This window comes from Callorhinus ursinus, unplaced genomic scaffold (assembly GCF_003265705.2).
Source record: "Callorhinus ursinus isolate GAN/ISIS: 27379988/994484 unplaced genomic scaffold, GSC_fseal_2.0 scaffold1, whole genome shotgun sequence".
NCBI lineage: Eukaryota > Metazoa > Chordata > Mammalia > Carnivora > Otariidae > Callorhinus > Callorhinus ursinus.
In genome coordinates, this window is record NW_027397063.1 from 24,411,972 (window position 1) to 24,432,700 (window position 20,729).

Sequence of the window (20,729 nt, forward strand, 5' to 3'; positions counted from 1 at the left end):
TGTCTGCCCTTGGCTCAGGTCATGATCCCTGGGTCCTGGGATCAAGCCCCAAGTCTGGCTCCCTGCTCATGGGGGAGCCAGCTTCTCTTTCTCCCTGTGCCCCTCCCCCAGCTCGTGCTCTCTCTCATTTGCTCTCTCTCACTCTCTCTCTCAAATAAATAAATAAAATCTTAAAAAAAGAACAAGAATAAAACTGGACGATTTTCTTTCACCATACACAAAAATAGACTCAAAATGGATGAAAGAGCTAAATGTAAGACAGGAATCCATCAAAATCCCAGAAGAGAACACAGGCAGCAACCTCTGTCACCTCAGCAGCAGCAACTTCTTGCTAGATACATCTCCAAAGGCAGGGGAAACAAAGGCAAAAATGAACTATTGGGACTTCATCAAGATAGAAAGCTTTTGCACAGCAACGGAAACAGCTGACAAAACCAAAAAACAACCGACAAGGATGGGAGAAGATATTTGCAAATGTCTTATCAGATAAACGGCTAGTATCCAAAATCTATAAAGAACTCATCAAACTCAACACCCACAAATCAAAAAATCCAGTGAGGAAATGGACAGAAGACATGAACAGACATTTCTCCAAAGAGGACATACAAACGGCCAACATACACATGAAAAATGCCCCACATCACTTGGCATCAGGGAAATACAAATCAAAACACAATGAGATACCACCTCACACCAGTCAGAAGGGCTAAAATTAACAACCTAGGAGAAAAACAAATGTTGGCGAGGATGCAGAGAAAGGGGAGTCCTCCTACACTGTTGGTGGGAATGCATGCTGGTGTAGCCACTCTGGAAAACAGTATGGAGGTTCCTCAAAAAGTTGAAAATAGAGCTACCCTACAACCCAGCAATTGCACTACTGAGTATTTACCCCAAAGATACAAATGTAGTGATCCGCAGTGGCATGTGTACCCCAATGTTTACAGCAGCAACATCCACAATAGCCCAACTATGGCAAAAGCCCAGATGTCCATCGACAGATGAATGGATAAAGAAGAGGTGGTATGTGTATACAATGGAATACTACTCAGACATCAAAAAGAATGAAATCTTGCCATTTGCAATGACGTGGATGGAACTAGAGGGTATTATGCTGAGCGAAATAAGTCAATCAGAGAAGGACAACTATCATATGATCTCACTCATATGTGGGATTTAAGAAACAAAACAGAATTATAGGGGAAGGGAGGGAAATATGAAACAAGATGAAATCAGAGAGGGAAACAAACCGTAAGAGACTCTTTAATCATAGGAAACTGATGGTTGCTGGAGGGGAGGGTGGTGAGGGGATGGGGTAACTGGGTGATGGACAGTAAGGAGGACTTATGATGTAATGAGTAATGTGTATTATATAAGACTGATGAATCACTGAACTCTATCTCTGAAAGTAAGAATACATTATATGTTAATTAACTGAATTTAAATTACAAAATAAATAAGCTGATTATATCCTTCCAGGGGAAGGTGGAATCCATCCTCCTGACACTACAAAGCCCAGCTCCCACAGCCTCTGGTCATTCCCCTCTGTTCTCGAGTACAATCCCCATGTGACCCTACATGACATTTGATGTCCTCTTCCCAGAGGCTGTGAGTTCCCATGAGTAATAAACTGCTGGTGATCTCATCTGTCCAGGGTGGGATGTTGTGTGTTCAACCATCCCCATAACCCTATAGGGAGAATCCCTCCCTCACCAGTGAGGTGAATATGAGGTGATGAAAACATGGTAGGACCACTCAGATTGGTCAAATGTTCAAATCTTCCCTTTCGTTAAATAAATAAGTCATTTGATTGGTATATTGCCAGGGTGACTGCCAAATTGTGGAAATCTGGAAAGGCAAATAAAATGACTGGAGGCATGAGCAAAATGCTCTCCTATGTCAATGAATAGCATATTGTTGGCCTATATAGAACACTTCCCCCAATTCCCTCACCTAGTTCCTATTCTACTGGCTACTTATGTAAAATGACAGGATAGGTCAAAAGAGGAACATATTAGCACAAAGCAAACACAATGTACTCCATTACCAAAGGATGATCAGAAAAGGGATGCATCCACTGAGCAGTAAAAGATCAGTGCATCAGCTAGTTATACACAATAGATTTCCTTATGTAGAAGTTGTTCTTAAACTATTTTCATCTTAAAGAGAAGATGATGATTCTTTGGCAGAGGCAATTTTTTCCATTACTTTTATATTCTGCCACACGCTGTCTCTATTTGCCATAATTTCTTTTTCTTTCTTGTTTTTTCCCCCTCTAGTTACTCCTATTTTAGGCCAATTTGAGACCAGAGGCAAAAAGCCTGATCAGGGCAGAGGAAAAATAAAAGTAGCTATAGGAAGTAGAAGGTAAATATGTATTATATGTTTTCCTGTTAAAACTGGGATATAATTTTTTGAAGGTAATTACTGCATGCCTACACATCTATGTATTAAATTAAAGGACTTGGAAGGTTCTTCAGCCTTTACCATAGTGAAATATTACAAAGCAATCAAAGGTAATATAGTGAATTTTAGCAATTACAAGATCATAGGGAAAGTAGGTATTTTGTTAATTATTACTCTATTTTAGTAGCTCTTAAATCCATAAAATGATTTGAGGTTCAACATACAAAGAATACTTTGTTGTTGTTGATAAGAAGACACACAGTTAAATAGAATTTGAAAAATTAAATTTCAAGTCCATTATCCTTTCCTGATAATTAAATCAAAAATTAAAATTTATGCTGTAGGTGATACTCTATTCCCAGTACTAAAGAGAAGTTATTACTTTCTTTTTTTTTCTTTTAAAGATTTTATTTATTTATTTGACAGAGAGAGACAGTGAGAGAGGGAACACAAGCAGGGGGTGGAGGAGGGAGAAGCAGGTTTTCTGCTGAGCAGGGATCCCGATGCAGGGCTCCATCCCAGGACCCTGGGATCATGATCCGAGCCAAAGATGCTTAACGACTGAGGCACCCAGGTGCCCCAAGTTATTACTTTTCACATACTTTGTCTTTTGCATGGTAAAATAACATCTGAAAAAAACGTGGCTTAGCTGACTTATTTTTTTTCTAGAAAATTCCACTCCAATACAACTATTTTTTCATTTTGCTTTATTCAAGCCAATCATATCATCTTTGGCTTTTGTATCTTTTCTTCTCAAGTCAATTATTTCCACCAAAATTCAAACATGCTCTACTATCTCACAACTTTAAGCACAATACAAACAACAACAACAACAACAACAACAACAACAAAATAACTGCTCCTTGACCCATTCTAGTTATGGCCCTTATCTAAACATGGCTCTGATGTTATTAAATTCTTCTAGAGTTGGCTGTTTCACCCTCTCCATCACCTTAATTTTCCTTCACTTTTCTCACCACTCCAATCTGACTTCTGCTCCCATCACAGCACTGATTTTTTTTTTTTTAATTTTCTTACTAAAGTAGTCAGGTTAAATAAGAATGGTCAAAAATATTCAGCACAATTTACTGCTTGTTTTTTTGGAAACCCTCACTTCTCTTGGCCTCTGTTTTGCTATACATCTTGGTTTTCCTCCTATTCTCTGGCCAGTACACATTTCAGAGGACTTTTGGGGATCTTACTTCTCTTTCTCTACCTCACTTTTAAATATTGAAGTCACTAGAAAGATAGTCCTAGACCCTCTTCTCTCTCGAGGCCCTTTTCCTAGAAACTCCCATTGATAAGTACTTTCTGTGTGCTGGCGTTTCTCCAGCCTAGCCCTCTATCATGAGATCCAGGCCAATGTGTCCAAATAATTATTTGATATATTCACCTGTCTGACTCAGGGACACCTCAAATTTAACATATTCAAAATTGAACTCTTAATCAAATCCCTCCTGCCTCCATCTCTAGTCTAAATATATTTATTCTCCAGTATTTCCCAACTCATCCATCCAGGTACTCATGCCAGATCCCGAGAACTATCTTCCCCTTGGCACATTTTCCATATCCCAACCATCACTATTCTCTCTATTGCATTTATCCACGCAGACAGAAACTTGAGTTTCATCATCCTCTTTCATACCTTCCATATCCAAACCATCACTAAGTCCTATTGTTTCTATCTCTAAATTGTTTACCAAATCTTCCAATTTCCCTCCATTTTTAATATAGCCACTGTTAACAAATATGGCCTTCATCTCTTGTCTGGATGTAACATTTACGTCTTAACTTATACCTCTACTGCTATCTTAGCATCCATCTATCCATTCTCTAAAACAACGAGGTTTTTTTTTAATGTTTCTGAGTAAACCATATTAAATATGTCCAAAGTACACTGATCCTAAATACACAGGTCAATAAACATTTACATGTGTATATATCCATTTAGCCACTACTGTGATCAAGACATAAAATATTTCCTACATTTAGAAGTTTCCCCCATGTTCCTTTCCAGTCAATTCTCACCTTCCCCATCTGAGGAAATCACTATTTTGACTTCTCTCATAATCAATTAGTTTTACTTTGAATTTTATACAAATTAAATCATATGTACTAATATATGATTTATGTCTCACAATATAATGTCTGTGGGGTTCATCAAGGATGTTTTCGGCAGTGGTAGTTTGGTATATTTTTATTACTAAATAATATCCCATTATATGAATATATCACAGTTAATTTATCTCTTTTCCTACTGATGAGCATTTGGATTTTTTCCATGTTATTGACTCTTATGAATACAGTTCATGCAGCTATTCTTATATATAACTTTTAGATGGGCTCCTTCATGGACTTATCCCCATCAAAATATACCTGTCTTGATTAAAAGCTTGCTTTCAATAAGCTATTTCCTCTCCAAAAACTTTTCGCATTGGCCTTTAAATGTTCATTCCATTAGGTCTAAACATGGAGGCCCCGTCAAAGGTCTCCAAAATCGAACGCTGTTCTACATGTTCATGTTTATTTGCCTCTACACTTCCATATGGACCCTTCACCCATCAGACCAGTTTTCTTTCCCCTTCAGTCTCCTTGTTTTCCCCTTATTTTCAGCAATATTTCTTTTCTCCAACTGTTCTTTTCCTCAGGGATAACCAGTGCGTCCCCTCTTTGCCCATTCAAGTTATGCTATATTTCAACTCTCTTTGGTATCTTACTCAGGTAACACTTGCTTTGAGGAATTTCCTCTGACCTAGCCTGAGCAAAACCACAATTTAGCATTTTATTTTCTGCTCTTACGGTTTCTATTTAATAATTTAACAATTAATTGACTAGAAAGCCAGGATAATAAGATCAAACCATATGAGTATGTGTGAAAATTCTCCCAATCAAGTCTGTTATTTCGTCACATTTTGGATAGGCATCTTAATTTTGAGATTACATGTCAGTACAGTTTCAAGTAGGACTGAAAACTGCACCAGTTAACATGGTATCACTTTGTGATTCAGCACGTGTTCTTCATCTTCATATTTTTTCAAAGTAGAAATAGAAAGCAAGACCTTGTGGTGTCAGTTCTAGATCTTATGCTGAGGATCCTGAGATCCTGAGGATCTCAGGATCCTCAGGACCACAACGACCACTGTGTTGACAGAAAGTTGATATATGAACAGAAGATAAAACAGTTACAAAGACAGAGGACTCTATGGATACAGATGAGGGTAATAAAAGGTTAGTAAGGGCTATTCAGTCAGAAGTTGCCAAAAATCAGATGCTTACTGAAGGAGTACAGAAATTTAAAAAGATAGAAGATTGAAACTATCCAAAGGAGATTCAATTATCTGCCTTTCATTATGGAATTATTGAAGATTTTAGCAGACTATCAGCAGTGACTATCACAAGTAGAAAAGGCCAAATAAAGAACGCAAAGACAGCAACAGAAAGCAAATTTAAGAGAATGCTTTGGGACGTGTACATATTTTTGCTTCTGCACTTTTCAAGGAAACCATTAAGTATGTAGAACTTTGAGCAACATCCCAGTTGAATCAGTGCATGATTGGCACTGATAAATATATAAACTTTTTCCCTACCTGTCTCATGTGTGTTTAGTACATATTAAATAAAAGTGATGTTAAGGAAAAAAAGTCATACCATAGAAAGAAGTGGCAAGCCCACTGAGCAGTGTGACCAGAAATGAAGACACTGTAACTGTTAGGGCTTGCCTGCCCTGGCATACTTAGGGGCAATCTGCTACTATGGCCACTTTTGCTCTCAATAGAATTTTGTAAACAGGTTAGACATGGGTTCTTCATCTAGAATTATGTGTGTCATCCACCATCACCCCCTCAGGAACATCACTACCTCATACTCAACAACTGTTTCATGAGTTCATTAACCTGGAGACTTCCTCTATATATTCTTACTGAAATATTAAGAATAGGTAAACCGTTATCAGATTATTTTCTAATATCCTAAACAAACTTCAAACTTTGGACCTTCTCTGGATAGCATTCATCCTTGACCTAAGCCATGGTTTTTTCTAATGCTTCAGCTCCCTCCTGTGTTCTCATTCATAAAATAATCTCTTTTGAACACAGTGATTCATGAGTTTATGCCATGTTTCATAGATTGATTATGAATCCCCCTCTCCTTATGTCATCCCTCCCACCATCTGTGAAATCCACCTGGTCTGCATTAATGGACTTCATTTTTTTTTTCTTTCTGTTTTTGCATTAATGGACTTCTTAACCTGTGATCCTATCATACTCTTACTGACCTGCCAGAGCTATGACCCACTGGGACTGCCTTCTTCACCTCCCATCCACGGGTGACATATTACTAAACCAATGGTCACTTTTGATCTCATGCCCTCCAGATTTCTATCTTTTGGACCACTTAGTGCTCCTGTCTTTATTCATATCAGTGTTATTATGTTTCAAGATGTAAACATTTACAACCCAACCATTTCAAGGGAAAAATATTATTAATGAAGTATGAAAAAGACAATGTGTTTCTGAAATATATTGACTTTTTAAAATTAAATTACTGTTTTACTAACTGTGCTTTACCACAGCACCATCAATAAAACATAAAGCAAGAATATTTATATAAAAAGTTACTATTATAAGTACTCAGAATCCCATGCTTGTCCTCACTGTGATTCCAGATAGCAATTTCCTTAACATATAATTCAGAATATTTGCATAATTAATTTTATCATTACTTTTCTGTTTTTCAGTAATTGTTATAAAAATATGCAGTGGAACTTAAAAATGACCTTCCCTGCTAACAACATTGAAAATTGGTATGATTTTACTATATGGAAACAAAGATTCCCTTTTTATATTATTAACATTAATACCTTTTAAATTCCTTAATACAAACTTTCATTCTTGTGAGTAAATTGTTGAAAAAATATCTATTCATAGTAAGTATTCCAGTGAATTGAATAACCTACATTTGACAAATCTGTTGGTTTTAAGTTACCCATTGAATATCAATGTTTTCTTCATTTTTGTTTTTAATGTTTTCTTCATTTGATGGACTGCTCATTTAAGTTAAAAAATCAGAGGAAAAATAAGATAAATTTAAGGGTTTGGTTGGCATATTTCAAAACATATCAACATTAAAGAATTGCCTGCTCTGTAACAGAAAATTTCCAAGATATTTATGTTTCACTCACTATATTACAAATTATCATCAGTCGAAACCTCGACATTTGTGTTTTCCAAGATATTTTCATTTTCTTGCAAGGCAATCAGTTCAGCTGCATCCATTTCTTATTTTCTCCTAATTTCTTGAAATTGTTTCTTGACAAAGCTGAATTTAGATAAACATGGCAATTTAAAAAGCTGTAAACCTGGAAACTAGTTTAAATAGCTTTTAATTTCTAAAATAAATTCTTCCTCACTCAGGCTATCTGTTCAAATGCATACTCACATGCACTTCCTTCCCAGGAGAGGAGCCATCTAATTGAACATGGTATTTTATAGCCCTAGGACATGTTTGTCATACCCACGATGTTGCATATTTACAGTCATTATAAAAGTGGCTGTGTAGTAAAACTCTCAGAGGATTTAAAACCAAACAGATCTTGAAGCTAAATCACATTTATGCTGTATGTATGTGGTACCCTATCGATCAATTAGTCTAATTTCACCAAATAACTATGTTAGATGTACTTTTTACAAAATTCAAAAATAAATATACATGTTGTCAAGTATGAACTCTTCTTTGTATATAACTAAACTATGTGTCATGAACATGCTCACACATTGGGCATTTGGAAATTTGGGTTATTATTTTCTCACAGAAATTATGATGAGATGTACTGTGTGGTCCACAAAAGCCTCTTTAACCTAAAATGTGGTTGTTTAACTATGAGCTCTCTATCCTTCTTTGATACTATGTTTATTCAAATTACTACACTGTTCAAGGCACTGAAATTTTCTGGCCCTAAAGCATTTTAACGTTAAGCCTTATCTCTTTCAAGGTGTGATTATTTGGAGTTCTGTCCTCTCTCTCTTGTACACTAAAAAAGAACCTGAAATGAGGGGTGGAAGTGTTGCTATTGGTATGAGAAAAGATTCATATTCCAGCAGTGAGTGACATGGGAAGGGATGCGCTGGGTTTGGTGTGAATGTATTGGCAGAGACTATTTATATGTACAGGTTATACTGAATAAGCAATCCTTATGATATTTACCTAAATAGACTTCATTAGATTTTTTTCTCCATTGAATTAACCAGTATTTTTACTAAATAAAACAGCTTTACCTGCTGTTTTGGCAGCATGTCAATAGAACAACAGTCAAATAAATTATTAAATTGGACAAAGTAGCAATTTTCTTTATGATTCCCAATCTCTACGGGTTTAGAGCATTTCATTTGTTCCCTTATATACCACTGTTACCCTGTGGTAGATCTCACCATTAAAAAAAGGCTAACCTCACATTTCAGAAGGTTCCCATTGTCTTCCTCAAATAGAACTGTTTTTCCTGCTAGCAACTTATATGGGAAAAAAGTGAGAGAAAATGAAAGGACTACCATTTCACATCCATTAGAACAACAAGTTGCAGGGAGGATGTAGAGAAATTGGAATTCTTGTGCATTGCTGGAAGAAATATAAAACGGTATAGCCACAATGGGAAAGGTATGGTTATTCCTAAAAAAATAATATAGATAGAATTACCATATAACCTAGAGATTCCACCTCTCGAAATATACTTAAAAGAATTGCAAGCAAATATCTATACACCCATGTTCATAGCAGCATTATTTAAAATAGCCAAAAGATGGAAGCAACCCAAATATCTTATTGAGAGATAAATGAGTGAACAAAATATGGTACATACATAATGTAATATTATTCAGACCTAGAAAGGAAGGAAATTCTGACACATGATACAACATGGAAGAAGTATGAAGACATTATACTAAGTGAAATAAGCCAGTCACAAAAGGACAAATATTGTATTCTTCCACTTACATGAGGTACCTGGAATAATCAAATTCACAGCAAAAGAAAGTAGAGTAGGGGTTGTTAGGGGCTGGCAGGAGGAGAGAATGGGAAGTTATTCTTCAGCGGGTATAGAGTTTCAGTTTTACAAGATGAGAAAAGTTGCGGAGATGAATGGTGGAAATGGTTGCACAAAGATATTAATGTACTTAATGTCTGTACACTTAATGAACTGTACCCTTAAAGATGGTTAAAATGATTAATTTTATGTTAAGTACATGTTACCATAATTTAAGACATAAAAATCAATTGATTAATTAATGGCTAATGTATAAATTAGGCTATTTTAATAATATGTTGCTAATTTATGTCATTATAAACTGCTGGTGATCAATACTTAAAAGAATTGGGGATTTTTCCCCTCTGATAAAGGAGGCATTTGGATTGGCAGACACCTTATAGAATCTTAGACCCCACTAGAAAACAAATGACACATTCAAACACAAAAGTTTACGCTTGAATTCCAAAGGGCTTTGTGAAGCAAGGTCAGTTTCCAGTTAACACAGAAGTTCATATTCTGTGGGAAAGCCTTGAAATTCTTACTATTGAAAGTGGAGATATACGCCTTCACTAGTCAGCACAGTTTTGGCTTCAAATGACAGAAATCCAGTTCAATCTACTTTACACATAAAAGGGAATTAAGGAAAGGATACTAGGTTAGCTCTTGGAATTCAAAGAAATGTTAAATGATTATGTTACAGGAAGGATGGAATTGTAACAGGTAACCACTGAGAGCAGGAACTCAAAAACATCATGATTTTATCAATAATATGTGCTTTTCTGAGCGTTGCCTTCATATTTTCTCTCTCCGTCTCTCTCTCTTTACTTTCCCTCTCTTGCTGAACTCCTTTCTCTACATGATATAAAATACAGCCACTAACAATGCCTGGCTTATTATAATATCTCCAGCACCTGAGAGACTGAGCAACTCCTCTTGGAACTTAGATATAAAAGTCCCAGAGAAGGAATTCATCGAGTCTTGCTTGGGTCAGGTTACTATCTTTAGACCAACCTAACGTCAGCACAATATGATGTTTTGTGGGAACCTCATATTTCCCACATGGGTAGAATAGTTAAGGACATAATTTCTGGAAGAAAGTGATGGTTGATATAGACTGAGCTAAGCAGACAAAACTGTCTATGTTTATTTTTTTGAATTTCATTTCTTTTATCTATGCTAATTATTTTTACTTGTTTATTTTTGATTTCAGGGAAGCTACCAATTGATTGTTTTTCAGCCTTGCCTGACGTATGGCATCTTTTAAAAGACAAATTATATTTTCAGTGTTAACATAAAATATATTTATTATAACACCATTTAAATATGTAAAAAAATTTCCAAGCTCATCATGCTTATAAGCTCATAAAATATAAAACAAAAATTATAATTAAACACAAATGCTAGAAGTCAATAATATTGAAATTAGTGACATTTGATTTAAAATAACTAAATGAAATAGATGTTATTTTTCTATAATGAAAATATTATTTGCAATTTGAATATAATTCTGACTATGATGAAGCAATGCATTTCAGTTTTCATGGATATAATGCAATATCCACTGTGATGGCAATTCTCTTATGAGTATTATATTTATACACACTGCACAACTCATTGCTACAAAGTGCTAAATTGTTATTTGGCCTTTACTTCATTCATAATTTCTAAATCAAGTCTATCTCTATTACTTTCACATTGTTGTATAATGATTGAAGCAGTCAATGAGATACCACCCCACACCAGTCAGAATGGCTAAAATTAACAAGTCAGGAAACAACAGATGTTGGCAAGGATGCGGAGAAAGGGGAACCCTCCTACACTGTTGGTGGGAATGCAAGCTGGTGCAGCCACTCTGGAAAACAGTACGGAGGTTCCTCAAAAAGTTGAAAATAGAGCTGTCCTACGACCCAGCAATTGCACTACTGGGTATTTACCCCAAAGATACAAATGTAGGGATCCGAAGGGGTACGTGCACCCCGATGTTTATAGCAGCAATGTCCACAGTAGCGAAACTATGGAAAGAGCCAAGATGTCCATCAATAGATGAATGGATAAAGAAGATGTGGTGTGTGTGTGTGTGTGTGTGTATACACACACACACACACACACACACACACACACACACACACAATGGAATATTATGCAGCCATGAAAAGGAATGAAATCTTGCCATTTGTAACAACATGGTATTATGGGTATTATGCTGAGCGAAATAAGTCAATCAGAGAAAGACATGTATCATATGACCTCACTGATATGAGGAACTCTTAATATCAGGAAATAAACTGAGGATTGCTGGAGTGGTGGAGGGTGGGAGGGATGGGGTGGCTGGGTGATGGACACTGGGGAGAGTATGTGCTATGGTGAGTGCTGTGAATTGTGTAAGACTGTTGAATCACAGACCTCTACCTCTGAAACAATAATACATTATATGTTAAAAAAAAAAAAAAAAGAAAGGAGATAGCAGGAAGGGAAAAATGAAGGGGGGTGGAATCAGAGTGGGAGACGAACCATGAGAAACTATGGACTCTGAGAAACAAACTGAGGGTTCTGGAGGGAAGGGGGATCGGGAGATGGGTTAGCCTGGTGATGGGTATTAAAGAGGGTGCGTACTGAATGGAGCACTGGGTGTTATACGCAAACAATGAAGCATGGAACACTACATCAAAAACTAATGACGTAATGTATGGTGATTGACATAACATAATAAAATTAAATTAAATTAAATTAAATTAAAAAAGATTAAAACTACAATGTGATATCACTTCAAATCTGTCAGAATGGCTAAAATCAACAATACAAGAAACAACATGTTTTGGTGAGGATGTGGAGAAAGAGCAACCCTCTTGCACTGTTGGTGGGAATGCAGATTGGTTCAGCCACTCTGGAAAACAGTATGGAGGTTTGTCAAAAGATGAAAAACAGAACTACCCTATGATCCAACTATTGCACTACGAGGTATTTACCCAAAGAATACAAAAATACCAATTCAAAGGGATACATGCATCCTGATGTTTATAGCAGCATTATCTACAATAGCCAAATTATGGAAACACTCCAAGTGTCCATTGACTGAAGAATGGATAAGAAGAGGTGGTTCATATATATAATAGAATATTACTTAGCCATAAAAGAATGAAATCTTGTGATTGGCAGGAACATGGATGGAGCCAGAGAGTATTATGCTAAGCGAAATAAGTCAGAGAAAGACAAATACCATATGATTTCACTCATATGTGGAATTTAAGAAACAAAACAATCAAGCAAAGGGAAAGAAAAAAGAGAAAAGCAAACCAAGAAACAGACTCTTAACTATAGAGGACAAACTGATGGTTACCGGAGGAGAGGTGGGTGGAGGGATGAGTTAAATAGGTGACGGGGATTGAGGAGTGCACTTGTGATGAGCACTAGGTGTTGTATAGAAGTATTGAATCACTATATTGTACACATGAAACTAATACTACTCTGTGTGTTAACTAACTGGAATTTAAATAAAAACTTTAAAAAAGTAAAAAAAAATGACTGAAGCAGTACTTTTAAATAAAAATTGAAACATGAAAGTCACACAGTAGTACACACTTCTAAGGTTGGTTTTTCAGATTATGCAGAATAAAGATATGTAATTTTAGAAAATAATCAACATAAGCACACAATATTAAAAAACAATTTCTATATTATAACATATAATACATAAGAGTGTTATAACATAAAAAGTATGTCCTTAGCTGGAGAAACACTGAGATAAAACTATAGACAGAACAGAAAGAGAAACTTGAAGGACAGTCAAATAGTAGTAGGAGAAGAAACAAAATTTTCCTCATTTAGCCACACTATTGGATTTGAGAGGCAAAACATTCTCAAAGCAAATATTCTCATACCCCATGATTACTGTTCTATCTTCACTAAAGTTTGAACAAAGGAAATATAATAAGGGCATCTGGATAGTTTTCATATAGGCTGTACATGTATATCTTGGTAAATGAAATGAGAGGGTGGGTGAATCCACACTAACTAAAGTCATACATAGATGTGGTGACAGATCATCTACTTTTGCAAATTTGCAAAAAATGTAAAACAGAAGTTCATAATTATTATGGAGAAAGGAAGAGATATTAACTTATTCTTCACATTAATTCAAAATATTACTCTTATTGAAAAAAATAATTACATATACTGTAATTTATCATGGACATAATATTACCAATAAGGTGACTTGAGAATCATTTATGATAACTAATCAACAAGGAATGATACAGATGATTTATGCTCTAATTCTTTTTTTTAAAAAAAAATTATGCTCCAATTCCTAAGAGCATCATATTTTGGGGCATAAAGAGTTTTTTAATATCAACATCATGTATGTGAATAAATATAATATTAAATAAAACAGCTAACAAGATGGTAGATTTAAGATCAACCATATAATTAAGTGTAAATTATCTAAACATATCAATTAAAATGCAGGTATGGTCATATTGGATAAAAAAACATTTAGACTACATGTCTACAAAAAGCACATAGTAAATATAATGATATAAATAGATAAAAGTAAAAAGCTGGAAAAAGACATGTCATGCAAACACTAAACCAATGAAATGTGGAGTAGCTATATTAATATCTGATCTAATAAAATCAGAATAAGTAATAATACCAGAGATAAAGATAATGAAAAATGGCTTCATTCAGAAGACAAAACTCCTAAGTGTGTAAACACCTAAAAACAGCATTTCAAAACACATGAAGGAAAAAAAATGATGAAAAAAGGAGAAATTAATAAAACCACAATAATAATTAGAGACTCCTTTCTCATTGATGCATAGAAAAAGAGCAAATATCATTATGAACATGGACGACCTGAATTACACTATCAACCAACTCAACCTAACTGGTATTTTTGGAGCACTACAAAACAGCAAGAATGGGCCAAAATAATAAACCTTGAATTGAAAAGAATAAAAATCATGCAGTGTGTTTTCCCCTAAGCAAAATGGGGCTTAGAGAGAAAACCCTAAGAGAATGATGCATGGAAATACACAAATATTTAGAAATTAAATATTGCATTTTAAATAACCCATATATCAAAGAGGAAGTCAAAAGGAAACACAATGTACAAAAATTCATAGAATGCAGATAAGTAGTGCCTAGAGTGAAAATTAAAGCATTAAGACAATAAATGGATTTAGCAATGCCCCACAATTAAAGGTCAATGTATAAAAACCAATTGTTCTATACAGTCTAGAAGTAAACACCTGGAAATTAAAATATAAAAATAAAAAACCTACTTTTTATTAAAGCACACAAAACATGAAATGCTTAAAGATACATTTAACAAAATATGTGCAAGATTTGTATGTTGTAAACTTTAAACTGTTGAAGAGAAAAATTAAAGGGTATCACCACAAATGAATTATACTAATTCCATAAATCAGAATACTCAATGTTATTATGTTAATTCTTCTCAAATTAATTCAATTTAAATGCAATCCCAATTACTACCACACTTTTTTTTTTTATAGAAACAAAGATACTGGTATGAAAAATTTACATTGAATGTTAAAGGTAAATAAGTAGAATAATACAGTTGTAAAAAAGAACAAAATCAGAAGACTTACACTAGCTGACTTCACCATTAAAAAGTCAACAGTTTGATAAACATGTAAATCAAAGAAATAGATTGGAGAGTCCTGAAGTAGACCAAACATATATAGACACATAAATATACAACCAATAGGCATAAATGCCGAAGTAATTCAATGATAAATGGGCAGTATTAGCATGAAATGAATCTTGACATTTACCGTATAAAATATTAATCTGAAATGGATCATTGAAATAAACCTAAAACCTAAAACTATATATATATATAGCAGATATACAAGATAGGCTATATTTGTAACCATGAGTTAAGCAAATATTTTGATAAGACAAAAAAAAAAACACTAATTAGAAAATAAAATTGAACTCCCTCAAAATTAAAATCTCTTGTTCTTCAAAAGACAACACTGAAAAAATGAAAAGATAAGCTACAGATGAGAAGATATTCATAAAATAGATTTTGATAAAGGACTTGGATCCTGAATATATTAAGAATTCTTCCAACTCAATAAAAAGAAACCAAACAAAATCCCAAAAAATGTAAGAAAACTTTTTTATTTATTTTATGTTACTTTATGTTATTTTATTTTATGTTATTTTATTTTATAACATAAAATGTATTATTTGTTTCAGGGTAAAAGTCTGTGATTCATCAGTCTTGCACAATTCACAGCGCTCACCATAGTACATACCCTCGCCAATGTCCATCACCCAGCCACCCTGTCCCTCCCACTCCCCTCCACTCCAGCAACCCTCAGTTTGTTTCCTGAGATGAAGAGTCTCTTATGGTTTGTCTCCCTCTCTGGTTTCATCTTGTTTCATTTTTCCCTCCCTTCCCCTATGATCCTCTGTCTTGTTTCTCAAATTCCTCCTATCAGTGAGATCATATGATACTTGTCTTTCTCTGATTGACTTATTTCCCTTAGAATAATACCCTCTAGTTCCAACCACATTGTTGCAAATGGCAAGATTCCATTTTTATGATGGCTGCATAATATTCCTCTGTGTGTGTGTGTGTACCACCTCTTTATCCATTCATCTGTCGATGGACATCTAGGCTCTTTCCATAGTTTGGCTATTATAGCTGCTATAAACATTGGGGTGCACATGCCCCTTCAGATCACTACATTTGTATCTTTGGGGTAATGGGGCGCCTGGGTGGCTCAGCTGGTTAAGCAACTGCCTTCGGCTCAGGTCATGATCCTGGAGTGCCAGGATCGAGTCCTGCATCGGGCTCAAGGTTCAGCAGCCAGTCTGCTTCTCCCTCTGATTCTCCCTCCTCTCATGCTCTCTCTCTGTATCTCATTCTCTCTCTCAAATAAATAAATAAAATCTTTAGAAAAAAAAGAAAATATTTTGAACAGACATGTTATTGAAGAAGAGATAGGGATGGCAAAAAAATTGATGCGGAAGAAAAGATCAACCTTATGACCCAAAAGGGAAATATAGATTAAAACACAATACTATACGACCACAGATGGTCCCTGACTTAACAATGGTTTGACTTACAATTCTTTAACTTCATGATGATGCAAAAGCAATATACATTCAATGGAAATAGTACCTTGAATTCTGAATTTTGCTCTCCTCCTGGGTTAGTAATATGCAGTCTGATCCTCTCTCATGATGCTGGGTGATAGCAACCACTGAATCACAAGGATAAACAACTGATATACTTACAACAATTCTGTACTCATACAACCATTCTGTTTTTCATTTTTGTTACGGCAGTCAATAAATTACACAAGATATTCAACACTTTATTACAAAATAGGCTTTTTGTGTGATAATTTTGCCCAACTGTATGCTACTGTGAGTGTTCTGAACATGTTTAAAATAGGCTAGGCTATGCTATTAATGTTCAGCATGTTACATGTATCAAATACACTTTTGACTTAACAATATTTTCAACTTATGATGGGGTTATTCCAACATGAGGAATCAAGAATCAAGTAAATTTTTCTATAATTGGAGAAGAAAGGGTTGAGGGAATTAATAACTTCTTTTGAGAATCTATTATTTATATCTTGTATTTATTTTTATAAAACAGCAGTCCACTTAGGTACATTTTTATTTTGGCTTAATATTTACAACATCAATAGACACAGCATGGTTTTTACCAAACCCATTAAAATTCATCACGATAAATTAATTTAGAACTATGAACAGATTGAAAAAAGTGCAAAAGTCACTTAATTTCCTATGCATTACATTACTTATTGGACTGGAAAAAAAGCGTTATTTTTGTACCTTCAATATTTGCAATGCAGCTATAATTTAATCATGTTTTTCCATCTGGTCGGAGAACAGGAACATCAAAATAGAAACCATTTGTATGAAACCTTCTAGCACAGGTCCAAAGAAAATGGTAACAATTAAATGCTATATGGCACTTAATATGTACTAGGCATTCTTCTAAATACTTCACATGTATCCATCCTTTTATCTTTATAACAACACTATGATATAACAACAGATGGGGTTGTTTGAGCCTAAAACAAAGTGCCAGACTTCCTGGATGGTCTGTTTCCACTTTCTCAAGTTTTAGATGCAGATGCTTGAGTTAGGACTTAAACACAACTGGCCACATTTTCATTTAGGTACATTTAACTGACCTGTACTTTATAGGCTGGCCCTTTGTCATTAGTAATTTGCAGGTTGGTCTTTAGATTATGTTCTGCAGCTACATGCATGATGCTTACACAACGAGTGCAAATAGTAAATCAAACAGATATTCAATTCTATAAATTTGAAAAAAAATCAAAATTTTGATTTCTAATATATTGTATAAAATTGTCTACATAGAATTGTAAGTTTCCAACTCTCAATAGCCCCTAGGTATGTCATTATTGCTAGTGAATATGGCTGACATCTTCTCTTTCTTACCAGAAGTAGGTGAATGATAGCCTTTATTTTTAGATGGTAAGTTTCGAACTTATATTTGGAATAAGGATTATTGAACATCATCTTCCTGAACCACTTAAAGCAAATATTTATTCTGAAAAGTGTAGAATATTCTTTGAATTGTATTTTTATTTCAACTCCATGCAAATTGCTTTCCTTCCTAATATTTTACAGGGTTATTATAATTTTGATTGTTAATAAAGTTAACTGGAAATAAAAGTGATTAAATTCAATTGTGAACACAATCACACAAGCTAGATGTTAAGCCATAAGACACAGAGGTACAGACAAAAAAAAGGGAACGTGAAGGAGTATAAGAGGCAGAGATGAAGTTGGGATATACTGGATTCTTCATTACTGCACTGATTCTTAGATAAACCATAGTTTCCTGTAACTAAGGGAAATAGCAGCAAATAAATGTCAATTGACATATATGCATATATCTTGCTTGATCATTTTGTTCCCACAGATTTTTCTTTCACTTACTTTTACCACTTCTGTTATGTTCATGAGGCCAGCAGCAACCCCCAGCCCCCATCATTTAATTTTTTATCTGGTTGAAATCGTAACTAATTTAAATATGGAGAACTTTTAGAACAAATTATATGCCCAAATCAAGTATTCTACAGTTAGGTGTTGGCAAGCAGGATTCCAGTAGAGAATAATTTCTACACTTTGTACTTTGGCTTCCTTTTAAACCTGGAGATCATGATATGAACACTGAAAGTGATGTTAGGGGTTGTCTAGTTCATCATCACATCGACTACAAAAGTCCCACCCTTGAATGTATTCATAAGTGTATATGTACTAGAGAAATAACAACCAAAAACTGGGGCAAAATCTCTTGAATTTATGTCGAATCTGGAAAAAAAATGTGTTTATATGAATTTTAACAAGCCACTTATTAGGTATTTGTCTCAAAGTTCCTGAATAAATTGACTTGCTACAGGTTTTCTTCCCCCCATCTTTATAGTACAATCCCCAAGGCAGTCACAATGCCCATCACAGTATCCTGTCAGAAAGTGATTCTTCTGAAGTTTCCTATGACAGCTTCTTACTTTTTTCTTACTGCATTATTGGTGAGGTGTTCCTGGTTCAGGACATTGACAGAACAAGGCTCCCTTCACATACACTTTTTATCCCTATCCTAGAAAAGCCTACTTCGAGAAGAACTGAAAGCATGCTGGATAACACAGGCAACAACAAATGTTTTGCTTCTGACATAAGGATTGCAGGCACTATCGTGGGCTTTAAAGGAGGATTTGAGGGTGACAGCAAAGACGCTCCTGAAATAACTCTGCATGACTAGGATTTACAGGGACGACTGAAACATGTTAGTTATATAATAAAAATCCAAACAATGAAGGCAGGATAGTTTAGTTTAATTATACATCCACACTGCTTCTTCATAAATATCAAATACTCTTATCTGAAAAAATATGGAAAAAATTGGCTAAGAAGAAGCAGGTTAGGTTTGTCGAACACAGTTAATACTAACTCATGAAGGACCGTAATTAAATAAAATTAAAAACTCAATCACACTAATTTCAAGAGCTCAGGAGCCACATGTGGCTAGAGGTTGTGGTATTGAACACCATTGTGAACATTTCTATCATCACGGAAAGTTCTCCTGGAGGGGCACTGGGTGGCTAGGTTGGTTAAGCGACAGACTCTTTTTCTTTTTCTCTCTTTCTTTCTTTTTCTCTCTCTCTCTTTCCTTCCTTCCTTCCTCCCTCCCTTCCTTCTTTCCTCTCTTCCTTTCTTTCTTCCTTTTTCTTTCTTTCTTTCTGATTTTTATTTATTATGGGGCAACTGGGTGGCTCAGTCATTAAGCATCTGCCTTTGGCTGAGGTCATGATCCCAGGGTCCTGGGATCCAGTCCCACACTGGGCTCCCTGCTCAGTTGGGGGGCCTGCTTCTCCCTCCGCCTGCTCTGCCTGCTGCTTGCTGTCAGAGAGAGAGAGAGAGCACACAAGCAGGGGGAGCAGCAGGCAGAGGAAGAAGCAGGCTCCCCACTGAGCAGGGAGCCTGATGTGAGACTTGATCCCAGGACCCTGGGATCATGACCTGAGCTGAGCACAGAAGCTTAACTGAGCCACCCAGGCATCCCTAAGCAACAGACTCTTAATTTTGGCTCGGGTCTTGATCTCAGGATCATGAGATTGAGCCCTGCGTTCTTCAGCTCCCTGTTCAGTGGGGAGTCGGCGTGAGATTTTCTCTTCCTCTCCCTCTGCCCCTCCACCCGGTTTCTCTTCTTCTCTCTCTCTCTCTCAAATAAATAAATAAATAAATCTAAAAAAGAAAGAAAGAAAGAAAAGATTGTCCCAGACAGCCTGGATAGAGAAAAACTAGTATGAAACTGCAATTTTCCAGTTTTTGTGTGGCAATCTTGCAAATATATGCACTTACGTATAAAACAATCTAAAAGATCACAGGGAGAGTCAGTGATACTTAGTAACTGATTTCGGCAGAATGAAAAGAAAATGTTTTTTAAAATATTGCATTCTGATGAAACATTAATGAGATTTGAGGGAAAAACACATAATTTTGAAACATTTATATTCTAAACTTTTATGCTATGGTTCCCACCACTTCCAAATACATGACACCTTCATTGTATAAATAGCAAAAAACAAATCTTAAAATATGATCCCCCCTTCCCGAACTCCCAGCCCCAAGCTTTTTTAGAGAAGCAACTTATGTCTGATTGAGTTTTATACCAGAAAAAAAATGGTCTCTGAGGACTCTTCCAACTTTCAGTACGCACTGTTATGAAAAGCTTTAAAATATAGTACGTTGAATACAGCACAAG

At 35.3% G+C, this 20,729-nt stretch overlaps 1 protein-coding gene across 5 annotated transcripts in view; it reads right to left on the bottom strand.

The window, feature by feature from the left end:
* Nucleotides 1–20,729, bottom strand: part of ROBO1 (roundabout guidance receptor 1) — a 1,122,251-nt gene that overhangs the window by 978,529 nt on the left and 122,993 nt on the right. Inside the window, exon 1 of one of the 5 annotated variants that reach the window (XM_073892014.1) lies at nucleotides 16,578–16,592. The exons of the other annotated variants lie outside the window; for them this stretch is intronic. The gene's annotated coding sequence lies outside the window, so the exon portion shown is untranslated. Of the gene's footprint in view, nucleotides 1–16,577; nucleotides 16,593–20,729 lie in introns of those variants that run through there. 5 annotated transcript variants of the gene reach the window in all.